The sequence below is a fragment of the Puma concolor genome, chromosome B2, assembly GCF_028749965.1.
Source record: "Puma concolor isolate L17-30 chromosome B2, mPumCon1.1.hap2, whole genome shotgun sequence".
Lineage (NCBI taxonomy): Eukaryota > Metazoa > Chordata > Mammalia > Carnivora > Felidae > Puma > Puma concolor.
In genome coordinates, this window is record NC_141671.1 from 128,645,800 (window position 1) to 128,667,525 (window position 21,726).

At 34.4% G+C, this 21,726-nt stretch overlaps 1 long non-coding RNA gene across 2 annotated transcripts in view; it reads right to left on the reverse strand.

Annotated features, from left to right (window-relative positions):
- Positions 1 to 1,295: 1,295 nt before the first annotated feature.
- LOC147581253 (uncharacterized) overlaps positions 1,296 to 21,726 on the reverse strand; it is a 142,756-nt gene continuing 122,325 nt past the window's right edge. For both annotated transcript variants that reach the window (XR_015251582.1, XR_015251580.1), the window contains one exon: positions 1,296 to 2,435. This is a non-coding gene — a long non-coding RNA (uncharacterized LOC147581253). The remainder of the gene's footprint in view (positions 2,436 to 21,726) is intronic.

A 21,726-nucleotide genomic window follows, 5' to 3' on the forward strand; every position in this document is an offset into this window, starting at 1 on the left:
TAAGGGGAGCAAGGGAGAAATAACTGCTGGCCTTAGATTCCTTACAGATTTTAACAACAGCTGTTCCACTTTTATGGGTTTGTGTTTTCGCCTATCATTTTGATTGAAGACCAGTTACTGCTAAAAATGTGATATGAGATAGGTCAGGTGTGGGGGAAATGTTGACAAGTAGAAGTAATTGTGCCTTCATTCCTTTTTGTATTCAACAAATCCTCATCAAGCATCTATGTAGCTTAAAACAATAGCAAGCCACAGAGGAAGGAAGGGATTCTCTGGTTTTTAATGAAAACAGGAAAAATACGAAGAGGTAGGAGGCTACTGTGGTGTTCTTGGTCAGGCAGTAAGGATCCAAAAGAGGGAAATGGAGCCATAAATGCAAAGTTAGGAAAGATTAAGCTGGCATCTGCTCTGACTAGAGAAAAGTTAATGACTTCCAGTATGTTGAGGCTGCATCATAGAACTGTTTGCTTGGGTTTTGAGCTTTTCACTGGCACAGTTTATGCATTAATATAATTAAGCAAAAGCATTTTTGTGAGGCCTCAATAACCTCTATCATTCAATATTGAATCATATATAATGGTGTTAATCAAAGTGTCAAATATGAAATATTTTACTTAATAGCTTTGACATCCTGTGATTTGTGACAAAAGAAAGTCTGGGCAAATTTTTCATAATTAACCATCTACATTAATAATTCATTTGCATGTAGTTTCCAAATTATGGGTATTAACTTCTCTTTAAGGCATATTAATGGTTCATAAGTATAAAATTATATTGTATATTATGCAATCCTTTTTGTTAGTGGCAATTACTTGCAATTTCAACAGGACTTCCCATTTTGGGGGAAAAACAAGTAAATAAATCAGTAAAAAGTTCAAGTTTGAGTATTTCTATTTTGAGATACAGCTAAAATGTATTTGTTTTATTATTATGTTTAAATGTTCTTTAAAATTTTTTTAATGTTTTTATTTTTTTTAATTTTTTTTTTTGTTTTTAACGTTTTATTTATTTTTGAGACAGAGAGAGACAGAGCATGAACGGGAGAGGGGCAAAGATAGAGGGAGACACAGAATAGGAAGCAGGCTCCAGGCTCCAAGCCATCAGCCCAGAGCCCCACGCGGGGCTCGAACTCACGGACCGCGAGATCTTGAACTGAGCTGAAGTCGGCCGCTTAACCGACTGAGCCACCCAGGCGCCCCTGTTTTTCTCTATTTTTGAGAGAGAGAGAGAGAGAGAGAGAGCGCGAGCTGTTAGCAACAGAGATGATATGGAGCTCGAACCCACAGACTGGACCACAAGATCATGACCTAAGCTAAAGTCAGATGTTTAACCATCTGAGCCACCCAGGCTCCCCAAATGTTCTTTTAGAGTAAGCATTCAAAGTCATACACAAATAAAATTAAATAAACTAAACCTGTTCTTACAATAGCGATGAGATTAATCATTTTGATTGCTGTTTTAGTAACCCTTCTTCAAAAACCATCAAATAAAACATAAGTTTATACCTAAAAAATGGAGAATATAGATATTAGACTATATAATTTAGGGCAGAAAATACGAATATTTTTCATATTTTGATATTTTTGACTTAACATATACCACCAAGTTCTACCAAATATTGTGTAGTGAAAAGGTCACTGAATAGGGGTTTACATGATCTGACTTCTAACCTCCAAATCTAATTCATGATCTTGGAAAGTGGATGCAAACTTTTAAGCCTCAGGTTCTAAAAATTCATAATGAGAAGGTGATTTTGGTCCCTTTCAAGTCTATGAATGGAGATGCTTTTTTTCTAAATAGCTTCTGAATGTTTTTCCTTTATTTCCATGAAATAAACCTTTATGGTTATAGAAAATGTGCTTAATTAAAGTTATTTTCTCTTGGAGATATATCTGAAACATGTATCCTGGTAAGAATAATGTCAAGATTATGCTTTTTTACTATGATGCTGAATAATGGTTCAGAGACTTTGAGAAGTTCTGTCTTGGTTCATGAAAGCATATTGGGTTATAGAAATCATTATTGAACTTTCTTTCAGCCACAGACTCAGTCTATTCTTAGGGTTTGAGCAACATAACTTGTATTTTTGTATAGATCTAAGTAGATCTTAAATAGACTCTCATTTGATGGATAATAGATGATAAACAATAGATGATAGATAGATGGTAGATAACAGATGAACAGATATAGAGAAACAGCTGTATGATTATCATAATTAATATAGTATCATATACAGAGTAATGGTTACTTGAAGGTGAGAAGATGCTCAAATGCCTATATTGATCAACATACTACATAATATATCCATGAAAAAAACTTTTATAATTGCAGGGTGAATAGCCACTTACTGATATAAATGGCACAGCTTGGGCTCCGTAGACCAGGGAACTCCTGAGGAATGACAGGCAGCAAACCAGGCCCAGAGCAATGAGGATCTAAGAAAAATAAAAGAAGCAGATTTACTGTCCTGATGGACAATATTAAAGGTATGGCAGTCAAAACTCTAACGTAAACTTTGTAGAACTAAGCCGTGTTACATTCTGTCTCAGCAACACTTCATCTTCATATGAAGCCTAACATATGAAGCCTAACATTAAAAAAAAAAATTAAAATCCATTAAAATATTTATTGAAATTTCTGGAATTGCGACATGGGATTCCATGTCATGATACATATAACTTCTATACGACAACTTCTCTAGATATGCTACTTCTCAGTCTTACATGACATCGCATGGCTTCTGTCCTTGACATTTGGTCTTTGTGCTCCTTCTTTATCCTTAAACTATGCTACCTGCATTGGCCTCCTTCCCTTCTTCTGTGTTTATTTTTATAGGTCTCCTTTTGCCCTTTGATGTAAATTAGTCTAGACTTTCTGATATGCTTCTAATTCTCCTCTTGACTCATAACTCAAATTACTATAACAAAGAGAAGTGTAAATCCTTTCATACTAATAATAGCTTTTGGCATTATTACACTAACAAGTACATGGGTGTGAGATAAAAATCAGGAACCCAGCATAAGCACATGTCAATAACCTAGAGGTCCAATGGGAGGGGAAGTTGGAAGAACTATTAACTGCATATGTTACATAGATAGTATGGATGTACTAGTCTGTAGATCCAAAGCAAATATGCACAATTATCTGAAGTGAGCTCCAAGTTCAGACAAACTAGAGACCTGAAAATTGTGTAAAGGTAGAACTTGCAGGCTGTCAGTTCTAGTGATTCCATGGTGGGACATGGGGATGGACGGTGAATGCTGCAGTCAACAATCTAGGGTGAAGATTCCACTAAAAATAATTAAGGATGCAGGGAGGAGAATATGAAAACAAAGTGGCTTCAAGATGTTGTCACATTACCTATAACCCTGATCTCCTTCTGGCACTTATCCATCAATTTTAGAAGTTGTGTTCTCATAGGACTTAAAAATGGCCAAGGCTAGGCTCAAATTTATTTGATGATGATTGTGGCCATTTTGGTGGCAGTGAAGCAAAAAGATCTAACAGTTATAACTAATAATTAATAATAGTTATAACTAATAATTAATAATAGCTATAACTAATAATTATATAATATTTACCTATTTATCTACCATATATATGATTAAATTAAAATGTATTAAATTATTGGTATTCAAACATTTTTGATGTACTAAAGAGACAAATTCCTGTAATTAAAAATAATAGATATACACAATTAGTATTCACCAAAACGTTCCTATGATCTTTTCTGCAATTCATTCATACATGTTGGAACACAGAAGAAGTGGGTAGATGGATATACTTCCATGGCATTCCCGTGAGAGCTTCCCACATTAATTCTGTATGTTAGCTGTGACTCTCGGTTGCAAATTCCTGGAAGGTTCTGATCTGGGCAGCAGCAGGAAGTCCCTAACTATATGGCACATATCTACAATGGTAGATTTGAAACCTGAGTGAACTCTCCCCCAACTTCAGTTCCTCCAGGCATCCCACTGGATTTATAAAGATTAACAACATTAAATTGTCTTGTACTTTGAATATGTAAAGAGGCTTCTGTTGTCCAACAGTATACAGACTGATAAGCAGAACAACTGAAATCACCCTTGACTGAGGTTTTTCTATAATTTAGGCAATAACAATCAATGATAAAAAAGATGGTAAAAGTATTCCTTCTCTCCAGAAGTTATTAGAAAAGAGAGTCAAGCATATTTAAAAATAACTAAAACAATATGTAAAATCACTGAGCATGAGCCAAACACAATTTTAAGTTTTATGCATATGTTCACCTATATAATGCTTAAAACAATCTGTAACATATTGTTAAGACCATTTTAAGGAAAAGGAAATTGGGATATGGAGATTTTGAGGAGTTTGTTCAAGGTTGCACAGCTCATCAATGATGGAGTCATGATTCCAACTCAGGGCATCAGATTCTGGGGCCAGCAGTTAGTGTCACAGCATCACTTCAAAGACAGAATACGAAGTTCCATAGAAATGCAGATATAAATGGGATAAGTTCTGTTAAGTAAGCTGGAAAAAATGAATCAAAGATGGTAGCGCTAGAGATATTTGTGTTGGCTTTATTTTTTTAATTTATTTTTTTTTTTTTTTTATTTTTGGGACAGAGAGAGACAGAGCATGAACGGGGGAGGGGCAGAGAGAGGGAGACACAGAATCGGAAACAGTCTCCAGGCTCTGAGCCATCAGCCCAGAGCCCGATGCGGGGCTCGAACTCACGGACCGCGAGATCGTGACCTGGCTGAAGTCGGACGCTTAACTGACTGCGCCACCCAGGCGCCCCTGTGTTGGCTTTATTTAAAGAGAAGTGAGGGTGAGGATGATCATCTTAGGCAGTGAGCAAGTACATTTAAAGTTGCATAAACATAAAAATACAATATGTGATATTTAGAAGATGTTGAGAGGGCAAAGTAGCCTAGAATTCTGTCTCCTTGGGGAGAATGAAAAGGCTGGGATGGTAAAATGGGGACCACTGTGAATCGCTTTGAATAGTCTCATGCAAAATAAATTTATCATTTTTTTTAAAAAACTTTAACTTATCTTTAAAAAAATCACTCAACAAAATTAAATCATTCTTGTGTGTTTGATTGCAAATGAGGTAAAATGAGGGCATCGCATTCTAGACAAGATATTCAGTGGCATCCCCCCAGCATTGGACAGTGAATGCCAATTCATAGTTCAAGGTGGCGGGACTAGCAGATCTTCTGTGTCCTTCTAGGTGTGTGAACCATGACCTATGACAATCTCTTTCCTGAGTTTTAGGGACTTTTTGAACAAACACAGTTTGTGTGTAGCACAAGATGAGGCAAAAAAATAGTCAATGATAAGTTTTAAGAGGGGAGAGTTGGCAGGTTGTAAATTCTATGCAGGGTAACTTGCTAAGGGATGATTTCCAGCACAGGGCTGTGGCATCGAGGGAAAGTCACCAAGAACATTTATGTAGAGCGAATACCCTCAGAATGTGCCTTTGGTAATCTGTTGTGGCATAGAAAAATGTTAGATCCTATACTTGTGTATTTAATCTAAAACTCTGACACGCATTTCTTTATATTATGCAAAAAGTATCCCTAGGTTTAGTAGTTTAGCTGTTCCTTTTTTAACTTGAAAAAAAGAGTGTCCTTTTTGGACACTCTTTAAATGTGTTAGAATCTACAGGTTTCCCTTTTATCCACCTCTTTTCCTAAAAACCTATATGATAATCATTATCATAGTCCCTTGAGGATATGGAATTTTCCTTAAATGTCTTTAGTCCTATACTACCAAGCCTACTTACCTGCAACAAATGGGCCACATATATTTTGCTAATGAAAATACCAGATTTGGTAAGTGGGATCAGTTAGTTGTAGACAAGAGTAAAGTTATTAATATTATTATTTAGAAGCATTAGTCACACAAATTTATAAAGTGTTATTAGAGTTCATTCATATCAGTCAAATTAATTTTATGCACTTTTCAGCCAGTAGAAAAAGGCATCTTCAATTTCTGTCCTATTTCTAAGCTTTAAAATTAGCATGCATCTTTCATATGTTTTAGTATAAATAAAGACTCTCTAAATTGTTGCGAAAACACTGAGGTCATAGGGAGATGATGATCTCAAGGGTACTAAAAAGAAGTAGGCAATTCTGTTAAACATTTTTTTTTCTGTCTTCTGTGACCTGCTAATTACTTAACACAAAAAGAATGATACACTAACTGAATACATTAGCTGATAAGCAAAAAAAATGTGATTGCTAAAAGGGATAGATATAATTCCTCAGTTATTTTTTGGTCTTTTTAAGTTTTAACTCATTATCCAATTTCAGGTATTTCTCATTTTAGTGAATGAGAGTATTTAGGATAGCAGAACTTTGGTCTTGAGTGATAAGAATTTAAGATTATATTCAGATTTTCCTACTAGAATTGATTTCCATTTAAATATATATATATATATATATATATATATATATAATTATTGTTATTAGTTTTTAGGCTACATAAGTCAAAAAATAATGCTATTTCAAATATATTAATCAATATAAAATATTTAATAAATAACCAAAATATATTGTTGCAAATACTTACAGATATTTAAAGAATAGCTAAATAGTGTGAGGTGCATCCAGACGATGGAATTTATTCAGCACGAAAAAACTAGCAAGCTATGAAATGGTTACATGCCATATGATTCCAACTATATGACATTCTGGAAAAGGCAAAACTTATGGAAAACCATAAGTTTTCAGGGGTTGAGGAGTGGGAAGAAAGATGAATAAATGAAGCAGAGAGGATTTTTAGGACAGTGGAAATACCCTGTGTGATACCACAGTGATGGGTATATATCATTTTACATTTTTCCAAACCCATGCAATGTAAAACACTAAGAGTGAACCCTAAGGCATAGGAAGAAATATTTAATGAAAGTTGTTTAAGGCAATAGAAATAAAAAAATGTATAAGGATTAAAGTAATACATAAAAATCTTATTCACAGATTATAAGATTCTGATGTAAAGAATTAAAAAAAACAATACATACGTTATTAAAATAAGTTAATGTATTCAGCAAAATCACAGGCTATAAGGTCAATATACAAAAGCAGTTATGGCTCTATATAGGAGCAAAAAAAGTTAATAGAAGTAGATATTTTAAAATATTTAAATTATTTAATTTAAAATGGTATCAAGTAAGTCAAATACATATTATAAATCTAAGAAAACATGTGCAAGGCCTCTACAAATAAACCTGCAAAATGTTATTGATAGAAAAATGTGAAGTGATATGCTCTATTTATGATTTGACAACCTGATAATGTAAAGATGTCAATTTTTCTCAAAATATTCTGTATATTTACAGTCTTTTTGTTGTTTATTTATTTTTGAGAGAGAGAGAGAGAGAGAGAGAGAGAGACCATGAGTGGGGGAGGGTAGAGAGAGAGGAGGCTCTCCCAAGGAGGCTCCAGGCTCTGAGCTGTCAGCACAGAGCCCGACGTGGGAAGCCCCGCGAACCATGAGATCATGATTTGACCCAAAGTCAGATGTTTACCTGATGGAGCCACTTAGGCGCCCCTTAACTACAGTCTTAATCAGGTTCCAATAAGATTTTGTGTGTAAGGGGTGTGTGTGTGTGTGTGTGTGTGTGTGTGTGTGTATTAATACGAAGGTCTACACATAACCAATCTGATCTTGAAAAGGAACAGAGTGGAAAGACTTATTTTTATAGCTATCAAAAGTTATTTTAGAGCTCTTTTGCCTGCAGTCTTATCTCAAAATGGCACCTCACTGAGGCATTCACATAGAAAATGTGTTGCTTTGTGTAATTCAAATTTACATTTGTGACAGAACTTTGATGCTCTGGCCTATTAGAGGGTTAAACTACTTTTTGTAGTTTAACCTAGATGATTATGTCAATTCAAATAGCTCTCTAAAATATAACTGTAGTTTCCTTTAGGAAGTAAAATTAGTTTGTGCCTAATTTTTTCATCAATTTTGAAACTACCTTCACCTTAACTCTCTCAGCTTTATAAATAAATGCAAATTTAATATACCTAGCATTTAGTTATTAATATAGAGATTAAAATAGTTCAGTATTGGCATAGAGATGGAAAAATAGACTAATAAAATATAGAAAAACTAATGCATATATGGGCAGTTTATTTACAACAAAATTGTATTGCACAGAAAAAGAAAATAATCTTTTCAATAAAATCATCCTGCATTAATTGGATATACCCATTAAAAATATCTTGACCCCTACTTTACCCTCTATTAACATGGAGATTTCTAGTCATAAAAAGATAACATTGAGTATGATGCTAAGTAATATACTAAGCAATAATATTTGTAACTTGACAAAGTGCAAGTTTTCAGAACATTTAAAAGACTCCTACAAATCAATAAGAATGGTGGAGAAATCAACAAACTACCAGTCAAACAAATCATCAACCCAATAATAAAATGGACGAAAGATAGAGACAACTTCCAAGGAAAATATCCAAACAACCAAATGATATGAAATCACGCCCAACCTCCTGGTTAGCCAGGGGAAATGCAAATTAAATACTTTGAGACACCACAAAACAACCACAAGAATGGTTTAAATTAAAGAGGCTGACAATATCATTTGTTGGCAGGAATGTGCAGAAATAATCAACTCGAAAATATTCCTGGTGGGAGTACAAATTGAAAAACTGCTAGGAAAAGTAGTTCAGCTGGTATCTACGAATGTTGGACATTTCTTATCATTTGATGCAGGAATTTGTACAGTTTATGCACAACAGAAATGTGTACATATGTGCAGCAAGACATGTTTGCAAAAATGTTAATAGTAGAATTATTTTAATAGCCCCAAGCTGGCAGCAGGATTTGAATGGATAAACTGGGGTAGTTTCATCCAATAAGTACTATACAGTAATGAAAATGAATTAACTGTCTATCCACAACAGCATACATAAAATGACAAATATTTTTGAGTCAAATCAAATTGGCCATAAACAAACTGATTGCAACATTTTATTTATATAAATTTATAAAAAAAAAGACTAATATGAAATTTGAAATCAGAATAAGGGAATCTTTTGGGTGTAGACTAGGCTAATCATTAGGAGGGGGCAGCAAGGGAGGTGCTAGGATGTCATTGGTCTCTCTCTCTCTCTCTCTCTCTCTCTCTTTCTCTTACCTTTATTGAGTTACACACTTCATCAAGCTGTATACATTTTCTATTTGTAAAAATTTTTCTATGCATAAGATTTTTTTAAACTTAGGTCAAATACATTTGAAAATTACTTTCGGTAAGTTTGTTAAAATTCAATATGTTCTAGAGTTTTGTAAGCCATTAATATACTAATTTGCATTTCCGCTCTAAAAATGTAGTGCATTATGTACCATTTCTCAAGGTTACTTCTAGAAAATACATATTGGGAAATATTCATTTGCGTGCAAAATTATTTAATATGGCATATCAAGGGTTTTCTGATCTCATTTTTACTAACTTCCTCAAGCTCTATTTTCTCTGTTATTCTCTATTCTCTGTTTGTTATTCTCTATTTGTAAACCACACGCAATTACATGCTCCTTTCAAATAAACCCAGCTATCTCTTTCCTCCATACGTTACCATAGAAATGATTCCTCTGTCTGAAATATTTTTCTGTCTGTAACATAGGTAAGCCCTAAGTAATTGCAAGGCTCAAATTGGTATCTCCTTCAGAAAGACTATCATAATTCACCTAGTCTGTGTTAAATGTTCTCCTTTTGCTCTCAGAGTCGCCTGAACTTACTCTATCATAGCACTTACGATATTGATTTGAAAACTAGAATATGAACACCATGAAAATATCTCATTTTTCTTTGTATTTGAGGCATCTCTCACAGTTTGCACACAATCGACATCAAACTAGTGAATTTATTGCATTTTTGAAATCAAAGGCATTTTAACCTTTCTCGGAATTTGTGAAGTAGGAAAACAGAGGTCCATCCAAGGTGCTGTGACTTTTCCCTTAGGCCCACATGGAACTAGAAAGTCTGAGAGCTAGTCAAAAGCCAGATATTCAGGCACCAACTCACCACGCGTTTATTTTCACCATTTTTGTAGAAAGCAACACAGTGGTTTTGATGGTATGGAGACATTCACTTTATTTCTACACTGATGCAGCATTTCTTTGGAAATGGTAGAAAATATCTCCAGCTGCAGATTTCCTTACAGATAAGGAATTACAAATTTTCTATGAGTCTGTGTTTTTGTTGAGTTGCTCGGTCAGCGGCACATGGATGATTGTGAAGTAGGCTTAGGTAAAGCAGCACGCCAATGAGTGATCAGATGGCCGGTTTTCTGCTCTGTATTTGGGATGCTTTCAGGCTTATTTTGAGGATTAATTGATTGAATACGTGTGAGGTGCTTAGAACAGTGCCTGACATGTAATAAAGGCTGGGAAAATATTAACTATTATCATTTTCTTTCTCGCGCAGTTAGAAAGTTGTGTTTTTCTATTATGAAAACTTTGAGGAAGCATAAAAACGCAGCGTATGGCTATGCAAGTGGATGTTATATTGAAATGAAGAATGGTTAGGTAATAAATTGAGCTTCAACACTAAAAAATCTTCAATGAAGAATGAACAATGAGGGGCGCCTGGGGAGCTCGGTCAGTTAAACATCTAACTTTGTCTCAGGTCATGGTCTCCTGGTTGGTGAGTTCGAGCCCCACGTTGGGCTCTGTGCTGACAGCTCAGAGCCTGGAGCCTGCTTCGGATTCTGTGTCTCCCTCTCTCTCTAACCCTCCCCTGATCTCCCTTTCTCTCTCTCTCTCTTTCAATGATAAATAATAAACATTGAATTTTTTTTTTTAAATATGAACAGTGAACCTTAAATTAACACCAGTCTCTTATTGCCGTTGTATTCATGTGTGCGAGTGTATGTGTGCCTGGCAAACCAGAATGGATACAGCTTAGCCTGCAAGGCCTCCCCCCCCCACTCCCCCCCCACCCCCCGCTTCCTCTTAACCTTCTCTGCTAATGATTGTAATGAAACTTTGATCCAATGCACAGGTGTCATTGATTGCTGGTCAATAGAAGTACGAATAATAAACCATACAGTCCTAAGATTGAAATGGCCCTATTTTAAAATGAAAGATTAAAAAGTGCCCGTATCTCAGAAAACGTAAATAGGTAGCTTTCACCACAGCCTCAGGGTCATCCTAAAGAGTGCAGAATAGTTGGGAAGTATTATACACCTGCAAACAGTTTTCTACAAAAACATAGGGAGTCTGATATTATCTGATATTATTTTAGGAACTCTTAAAAGGGGGCTTTCTATTTTTCTATCCTGATCCATAGACCCTTTTAACATAGCATACATTAAGAATCTTTAATTCAGAAAAATTGAACAGGACAAACCATAGCAACAAACATCCTCCTTAAACATGATATTGGGGCTTTATCTTCGAAAGAGAACTAGCTCATTTTAATTCAGTTTCCAGTTTTCAGTGAAAAGATATTTACTCTACCAAAGAAAATGGATAGGTTTAATGACACATGGATATGTATTATGGATTAGATAAAATATGTTTTTATTAAAAATAGTCTCAGATGATCTATATTCATTAGTATCTTCCTATTACATAAAAAATTATGGTTTAAGCAATCTGTTTGTTTTATACCATGCACTGCAATTAATTATCAATGTATTTTTTTTCAGTAGTTAATTTATGTTTCTCTTATTGATTGAATTCATTATATGATTATGATTCGATTCACTTTTGGAGCTGAAAGGTGTTCTATAATTTTATTCATTGCTAAATGTTATTTTATAATATAGGTGTATTAGTTTCCTATGGCTGCTGCTACACAGTACTGAAAATTAAGTGGCTTAAAATGATAGAAATATATTACTTTGCAGTACTGAAGGCTAGAGGAGTCAGCAATCTATAGGGCAGAACCATGATTCCTCTGAGAATCTGGGTAGAATTTTGTTTGCTTCCTTCTGGCTTCTGGCGGTCATGGGCAGTCCTGAACATTTCTTGGTTTACAGTTGTTTTGTCTTCGAAGGGAATTCTCCCTGTATGTCTTCTCATGGCTTCTCATGTCTGTCTCTGTATCCAAACTTTTCCTTTTTCGTAGGGACACCAGTTACATTGGATTAGGGCTCACACTAATGAACTTATTTTCACTTGATTAGCACTGTATAAAACCACTTTCAAAATAATATCACATTTTGAGGTACCGGGGTTAGGACTTCAACCTATCTTTTCTGGGGAGACACAATTCAACTCAAAACAATCAGAGTCAATATCATTTGAAGATGCACGTAGACATTGATAGAGTTGTTCCCTTTTAAACGAAATCGGGGTGAGAAACATTTACAGAGTAAAACCTTGATATGTGAGCATAATTTGTTCTGGAAACATACTTGTAATCCAAAGCACTTGTGTATCAAAGCGAATTTCCACATAAGAAATAATGGAAACTCAGATGATTCATTCCACAACCCAAAAATATTCATGTAAAAATGGTTACAGTACTGAAATATAATACAAAATAAGAAAGCAAATACAAAATATAAAGAAAAATAAACGAACCTACACTTACCTTTGAAAACCTTTGTGGCTAATGAGGGAGACAAGAGAGAGAAGGGTTATTGTGTAGGACAACTTTCACTATTACTAATGGAATCAGTGTTATCTATTGGCTCAATGGAATCTTTGTCTGCATGGGGGCCATTGTATATGCTCACACAGATGTTGACTACAGTATTAATAAACTCTTGTCATATACTGTATCCAATGTAACTGGCAATACGGCAGCAGAGGAAAGGGTCTATATCTGCAGGCAACCTGACCTAGAATGAAGCAGAGCATTCCTAAGCTTACTTTTGTATGGAAAGGCAAAAGAAATGTCCATAGGTGCTTTGAATATGATAAACAATACACTCTAGTGCCGGTTTTGGGCATCTTCCAATGTTCTGAAAAATCACTGATTTCTGCCATACACCACGGCCTACATACACACTGAGCATCTGCGCATGGGAGATGATCACGCACAGTCCCACAGTGAGAGAGCAGAACTATTGGCTCGGTTGTGATCATGTGACATTTGGCGGCACGTACTATTCGTGTTGCAAGACATCACTCATTTATCAAGTTAAAATTTATTAGAAATGTTGCTCATCTTGCAGAACACACACAGAACAAGTTACTCACAATCCAAGCTTTTACTGTATATATGTCAAATATAGTTCTTCTAGATTCTAATCGGATGGTAACAAATCCCAAATTTAAGAAAGTTTTCATGTTCTCTCATGCATTTTTTTTTGTAACTGTTAGGAAGAAAAGGAAAACCTACTTTCACCCATGCAATATAATTCCTCTCCGGACTCAGGGGCATGAATAAGCTTGCTAGATTTTCTTGAATATGCATGTTAAATGACACCAAAATGCACATATGTCGTCACAAGGTTATAATTCAATTTGCAAAAGATTATCCAAATTTTGGTTGAACTTCAGTGTTTCTGATATAGTAATGCAAGTGTTTTATTCTTTGAGATTTGTATGATTTTACCCCAAAATATTTATATGTTATTATTTTTGTTGTAAAAAGGACTGTACTATACAGTATATTACAATTTGTAATATAATCTCACTTAATCTGTTGGCTTAAATTTGCATGCATTTCTGTCAAAAGTCATTTGTACACAAGCATCTATTCCCAAGCTTTAGCATAGAAAATGAGTGTTAGGAGATGTTGAATGAAGTTTTTCAGGACAATAGTTCTGTTGAGGTTTACAATAACCTTAAATAAAAAGCATTTGCATTGATTTGTTGGTATTGCCTACAAATAATTCAGCTTCACTGTACTTCACAGAAGCAGATGGGGCTATCTACAACTTGGGAGCTGCCTTATAAAAACATGCTGTTCCTTCAGCAAGACTAAGAGAGGATCAGATGAGTGCAAATTTATTAGTCTTAAAAGAAAACACCTATCATAAAATTCTACCAATGTTTCTTAGAGGTATTTATGCAAATATGTATTGATTTCCCAGAATATGATTGATCGGAGGGTTTCTGAGAAGGCCTAACAGTTTCTAGCTGACATTAAATTCAATGGAAATAAAAAATAGGATTTTGCCACCTAAAAAGTTCCAAATAAGCTGTATTAATAAGAATTTAATTTCTAGATTTGCACTGATGAGTGCTCATTTGCAATATTTCTTTTTAGTCCAGTACCTACTGTGTAAGAAATACATTGATAAACATGACCATATTAAGGAGAGTTTATCTATGTTCCAAAAGGTGGGATATTCTACAATTTGAGGAATGTCAAAGAAAGAATTGATGATGACATACCTAGTAAGATGTATTTGGGTTATCTGATAAGAAATGTTGAAGGGAGTATTAACTATATTTATCATAGTAATTCCTATAGATGTAAAAGCTAAGTTACATTTTTGAATGACTTGAATGGATATATAAGTTCAATGGAAGGAAACTATGTGAAGTTTCTCACCATCTCAATCAATCTTCATAAATAACCTTTGGATTAATTGTTAATATTTTGATATTAAATGTCCCCTATTCTAATGTCCAGGCTTTTCTGTTATGCTAAACTGCCTCACACCCAAAATCTCTGCCTTGGTGAATTTGCTCAGATTTGTATTTATATGGGATGCTCTGATTCAGGAAAGAATTTTCTATATGACTAAATGGAAAAGATAGCGAACTCCTGATAAGAATGCTGTAGAAGTGATTCAAACATAAGAGAAACAGAAAACAATGTTTCCAAAGGGAGTACTAGGGATTCTCACCCAGGTTACATGTTCTTACCCTACATTTTTGGAACTGAAATCTTCATTTACTAAAGCTTTCCGGAAAATCCTCCTTTTGGGATTTTACATGCATTATAGGTGCATTTTAGGTGCAAAGTTTGATTGCCACAGATATTAAAGGATAAGACCTTATTATTTTAATTATTTTTACATTTGGATTCACCTTCATATATAGGATGCAGCATCACCAGAAGTACTTGCATAAATTCTCAATCTGAAGGTGAAATCAAATAATGAATAATAAAACAGAACCGAAGCAAAGTGGTGAGTTGATTACAATGTTAGGAATATAAGAACCCCAAATTCTGGGTACACAAGAAAGAAATATAGAGACAGAAAACATTATGTTTCCAAAATGTTGCATATATTGCATCATTTAATTATCACAAAAAAACTTTTAATGTAGGTCCAATTACCTTTAGGCACAATTATCTTTGTAATTTTATAGATACAGAAAACTGAAATCTAAAGTCTAAGCTATCAGAGAGTTTTAAGTGACAGAATGTTGCTTCAAAATCAGCTCTACCTTCATAATCTTTAGGGAACTCCATCATTTCTGTCCCCAGTTTAATGAAAACTGTGTGCCATGGGCGCCTGTGTGTCTCAGTGGGTTAAGTGTCTGACTCGTGGTTTCAGCTCAGGTCATGACCTCACGGTTTGGTTCATAAGATCAAGTCGCACATTGGGCTCTGCAGTGACAGCGCTGAGCCTGCTTGAGATTTTCTCTCCCTCTTTCTTTGCCCTCCCCCATTCATTCTCTCTCTCTCTCTCTCTCTCTCTCTCTCTTTCTCTCTCTCAAAATAAGTAACAAAAATTAAAAAAAAATAAAGCAAAACAAAACAAAACACTGCATGCCAAAAACTGAGTGTCTGTGGATAGAAGGCATAACTGTATTTTCCTAGAGATATGGACCATAGGTTTTATAAGGTTCTCAAATAGGTCTGTAAACCAAAAAAGCTTTTGTGCAATATTTCTTAGGCATCAATGAGGAATCTCCATTGAAACAAACAAATGGCTCTAATTTATGTAAATTAGGGGTTTTCAAATTCCTGTCGATTCCTATGGTTTTACTGAGATGCTGTTTTAGTGATTTTCTTTGAATTTCACTTTGGATATTTATTTTTAACTCTCCTAAAGGCTGAAATAACATATAATTGGTGCACAGATGTGTTGCATGTCAAATTTTAATAATTTGCATCAATCAAAACATTAACTTGTAGTGCTGATTAATAAAATTTCTTAAGCTATCACTCATTGAAAATTATTCCAAGATTATAATGGAAGGTATCATCACAATTTACATGTCTGAGTCAGGTTTTATGGATATTATATCACCTCCCACTCAAAAAAAGAAAGTTTCTATAAATAAGTTACCTGGTGAGGTAAAATCTCATAGAATTAACACCGCTGCATGCAGCCTCAAAGTATAGCTAATCAGCAGTTTACTAGATTGCTAAATTGTTACATTATCCAGAGTATAATACTTTTCTCTTCTACTGAGGTGGGAGAGACAATATTCCAGTTGCATGGGGGAAAGGAGGAAATATGGAATCCACAATGGTATGGATTGAATTTGTTCACAAAAATTCATATGTTGAAATCTAAACCCCCAGTACCTCATAATATGATCCTATTTGGAGATACGGTCTTCACAGAGATAGTCAAGTTAAAACGACTTCAGTAGGGTGGGCTCCTACTCCAATATAATTGGTGACCTTATAAAAAGGAGAAATTTGGAGACAGACATGCACACAGGGAGGATGTCATGTGAATACCAAGTCGGAGATAGGGGTGATACATATCCAAACAATGGAACACAGGATTGCCAGCAAATCACCAGAAGCTAGGAGAAAGGAATGGAATAGATTCTCCCTCGTGGACAACAGAAGGATTTTCCTGCTTCCACTTTGGTCTCAGACTTGTAGCTTCCACGCGATGATGCAATGAACTCTCCTTGTTTAAATCACCCAGTTTGTGGTATTTTGTGACAACTGCTCTAGCAAACCAATACACAAAACTCTTTCCACAGTCTTTCAATCACACTCTGAGTCTCAACTATATCCTTACATTCTGAGGATTTTGAAGGTTTCATGGCTCAAACTGAGTTACTCTTGATTTCTCCAGTGTTAATAGTGCTTTCATGCTACTAATAAATCAATTATATACATTTTTTTGCTTGACATTCTCTATTTTCAAATTTTGTACTTAGCGTCTCCTCCCCAATTTTGGAAACATTTAGAAAATTTTCTTTCTGATCATTTTAGTGAGTTCTCAGAAGGAACGGACATAAATTCAAAAGTCCTGTCTTATATCTGTAACTGAAAGTTTCATTGATTAACTTAGGAAATGAAACCATTGTAATTTAAACATGCAAAATAAACATCCAATAAAATATTTATTTTACATGTATGTTATTTTTTTTTTGCTGAAAAGAAGAGTCCTCTGACCAAAAAATAAATAAATAAATAAAAAAATAACACTGCTAAGCTGTGGATTTCATGCAAAAACTTTTTGAATCTAATAATGTAGACAATTATCCTAGTGCCCAGTTTCACTCTCAAGTATAACACACATTTATTTTTCTTTTATGACATATTTATATATATGCATTCCTGGGTCAAGGGAATAAAGTACTTAGATTTCTCAAATATTATGGTGTCTTTAGTCTTAGCCATAATCTTTAGTGGTTAATGTTAACCTTTACCATTCGTGACAACATCTGTCAGAATTAAATCAGAAATGGAAACAGAAAGCTTGAAAATAGTAAGTGCACACAGATAAAACATATATATATACATTTTTTCTTTTTTCAAGGGCAGTGGCTTTGCATTGATAGAATTTGATATTACTGGGTGACAGTTTAGACACTTGTATATGAGAGGTTTGTCTGTAAAATAAATGATAAAAGCATTGTTCATTCATTCATTCATTAATCTTTAGTAATGGGCAGAATTACTAAACTTGTGATTTTTTATGGCATGTCCCAGTAATGTTCAACTGCATGCACTTATAAAATGGCTAAGTATAGATCTATAGGCTGTAGCTGTTGAATAGTTTTCCCCTTCAGTCAGCTTATTTGCCTAACATATTGACCTAATCATACTACCAAGTTACTAACCAAGATGCTAGAATAGACAATCCTCAAGTTATTATTTTTCAAATGTGTTGCAAACTCTCAAAATAGGGTTCTTTCGCTGCTGAGCTACACTGCCAGATAGTCTTCCAGATCTACGTAGGGGAGGCTATTTGCTCCTTGGAGACCTTTCCATCTCCCTAAGTATGTCTGATGGAACCAAGGATCAGACAAAACTGTGACTTTCCCTTCAATGATCCCCTGTATTATATTATATTAGCTTGTATAATTTCTGGGCATCATGCCTTAAAAGTCGACTATTTGTTTTTCTTTAAATATCTGAAAACTCCAGTGTTTGTGTCAATCTTGGTTCAATCTAGGATAAACCAAAATATTATTTTCAAAAGTTATTTTCATTCTGACTTTTTCTGCGGTTATCAAATTGGATGCAGACTCTGTGTCCCTACTTAGCCACATGTATGTCTTTGGTGAATATCTTTAAATGATTGCTGAGCTTGTAATAAGCATAGTTGTAATGATCCTATTCCAAAAGAATTATGCATAATTAGGTCATAACAAGGGCTAAGTATATATCATAGGAAAATTACTCCATGGCAGAAGAACCTTCAAGCTAAAGCCAAACCCTTTATTAGTTTTCTTTGTTTATACAATGTGGTCACCATGGCTTTCATGTGAACTCTGTAGAGACTTCTTAAAACTTAAGAGCTGCGAGCTGCGACGCAAGCTGTCTGTCCATGTTTCATGTATGTATATATGCATGTATCTATCTGTCAATCTAACAACCATTTTTCTGCAATATCATCTGTTCCAGAAATGATCTATAACTATTTTCAGTGGGTCATGTTTGACAAGACTTATGAAGATACCTATAATCTGTGATTTATTATAGAGACATTTTCTTTATTTTGTAGAAGTTAGAACTGTATCTTTGCATTGTGTCCCTCAGGCATTAGAAAGTTTTATAGTTGATATTTGTGAATTGGAAATTGGGAAAAAATAAAATGAAACAATACCTATTTCTCACCCTTACTCACCCCAAATTACCAGTCTTGACCTCTCCATATGACTGACTTTTTGTTGCATGTTTAGAATTTTATTTGCTCAGAAATTTCCTTTATAAAGGTTATTTTCTTTTTCTGCTGCCTTAAAGTTGATTCCTTCATCTTCTTAACAACCATTATATCCAATGGAATTCTGTTCACTCGCTCAATTAAATGATGATTACTGATTTGCTTTTAAAAATCTCAAACTACATCATGAGCTACTGGCCGACAGTGGTAGTTTTAATAAGTCACTATGTCTAGTACCTTGAAAAGTGCTGCATATGGGTGGACAATAAATGAATATTTGTTGAATATTGTTTCTGTGTGTATGATCAGTCTATCTGGTTTTCATTGTAAGAGAAAAGGAACAAAACCCATCCAAATCTTTTCTCATTTTTTTAAACAAAACATTGGCCGGATACTCTTCAGATTTCATAAAATGAGAAAAAGAGATAATGCAATGGCTTAAACTTCTCAATGCATAAATCTGTTTTGAAGATAAAAAAAATTCATCGGATAATTAAAACAAAGCCGTCTAGATCCCATTCAATATTCCCCGAAATATAACATTTTGTACAATGTCTCTTCAGTAGTTTACATCTATTCATAAAGGCATTTATATTTTATTTTTCCCCTTTTTATGATTATCTGAAGTTCATTCACATGAAGACATCATATGGAAGATCTCATAAAAATGTCTTTATATAATTCAGGATTATTAAATTTTAAACTTTTCTTTATGTAACAGTTATTAGTTTTTATTATTATTTAAAACTTGTCAAGTTTCCTAAAATTGACATTTTACCATATAAAAATAAAGAAGGCAAAGTAACTTATTAAAAATAAAAATGTAGAAAAATTTCCCTCATTCTGAATCTGCATAAATTAAATCTCCTTTTAATTTTTATAACTTTTCTATCTTGCTTTTCTTGTTTTTGCATATTAAAACATCTTGTAGATTTTATGATGTCTTATCAAGTGACATTTTTATAACGACATATTTTATAATCTATTCAGATGGGTGTGTGTATGGACATGTTGGATTTACTTGCTCCTTTCTTCATTTGCCACAGCTTTTATGTAATACTATGTGTAAGCAAAAATGTACATAGCTACTATTCCAGTTATTCTATTATTCTATTAAACCATCTCACACATTGCCAATAATCAGCTTTTTAAAAATCCATATACTTTAAAGAGCTTTAAAAAATATTTTCTGAGAAATCAAGATTTACTTTCATGTAAATTATTAGTATGTCGCTAATATGGGTCAGATATATAACTTTTTAAACTTAAAATGTGCACCTATTTGTAGTATTGTGAATAACAAAGGTGATATCATAAATACTTGTGAAGAATCTACAGGTCAGTCCCAAAATGACTCTGTTTGGAAATCTCATACCTTCAGTAACAATCTATTTTTGGAGTTAAAAACCAGTTCGGTCACAACACAAGTGAGATGACTGAAGGCTTCAGTAATGGGCTATAAAATCTTTCCCATCTAGGTCACTGATTGATTTGAGACTGTCACCAAAGTAGGTAGAAAAACAGTGATTGCTGCCATATAAGAACTGTCAAATCGTGTGAAATAAGAATACGATCTCAATTCTAGTAGACATATTTACCATTTACCTTTCTAACACTTGCATTGACATGTGCATGGATAAACACATACGTGCATGTATGGGCACATGCACAAACATGCACAGAGACTTCTTGGGTTGCTTTAGAAGAGGATAAAACTATAAAATCATTCTAGGGTGATTCTGTTTTCTTGAAACTGTAGGACAGCATAGAAAAAATTGTGCTTAATTTGTCCAAGCCGTATCGTCAGGCAGTTTCTGTTCCAGAATTGAAGTGATGTACTTTACCAAGGGAAATCTTAGCTCTGTTTTTTATCCCTTTGTAGGGTATAGTTGAATTGAAGTAAGTTTCTTTGTTCTTTTACTATAGGGTTCTCCAATGCTTTTAAATATTTGGAAGAGGCAACATTTTATCTGAATGATTCTACCAAACAAAAACAAAAAAAGAATTTAGTTTGATCAGCAAAGAATGTAGAAATTTACTTAAGTAGTAAAGAATGTGGCTGGCTGACTTTGGTATTATGTTACACCTCATGGTTCAGGCATCTTGTTTGCCTTAAATGGTTTCACAAGCAGGAGGGTTGACCCAGAGCAGATTTTGCAGTGGCTGCACAGAGCGCAACTAAACAGCAGATTTAATGAGGTTGGAATTTCACACAATGCCTTATTCAAAGAATCCAGGCTGCAGGGAGGGCAGTTGTGGGGAACTGCAGTTGCCCATAACTTTGCATTGAGAGGCAAAACCTTTCTCCACAAACAGTTTATAGAAGATCAAAAATAGATGCCAATTACATTTAGCTTTAAGATTCAGACTTGGGAGAGTGGGGAATGGAGACTTAAGCCTTTCCTTTGTAAGAATTAAGGGATTCAGCTCATGAATCAAAAATACAGAACTCTGTTGACTCCTCCAAAGTCAGGAAAGAACAACATGTTTCCTAATCTATGTGGACATGCTGGAAGTCTTCTTTTTGATTTTTCACTTGGTGTCTTTGCAGCACCTACTGCCTTCATTGTCTTTCTGGTCTGCTTGTATGTCTCCCCTACTTAACTTAGAGCTCCTTGAAGACAGGCATTGGAGCACCTGTAAACACCTAAGAAATGTAGAATGCATGTTGAATAAAAATAAATACAACTCCTTCTTACACTCTATGTCAAATTGAGACATAAAATCTCAGACCTTTTCACTCTATCATTCCTTTAAAGAGCATCAGTGTAAGATT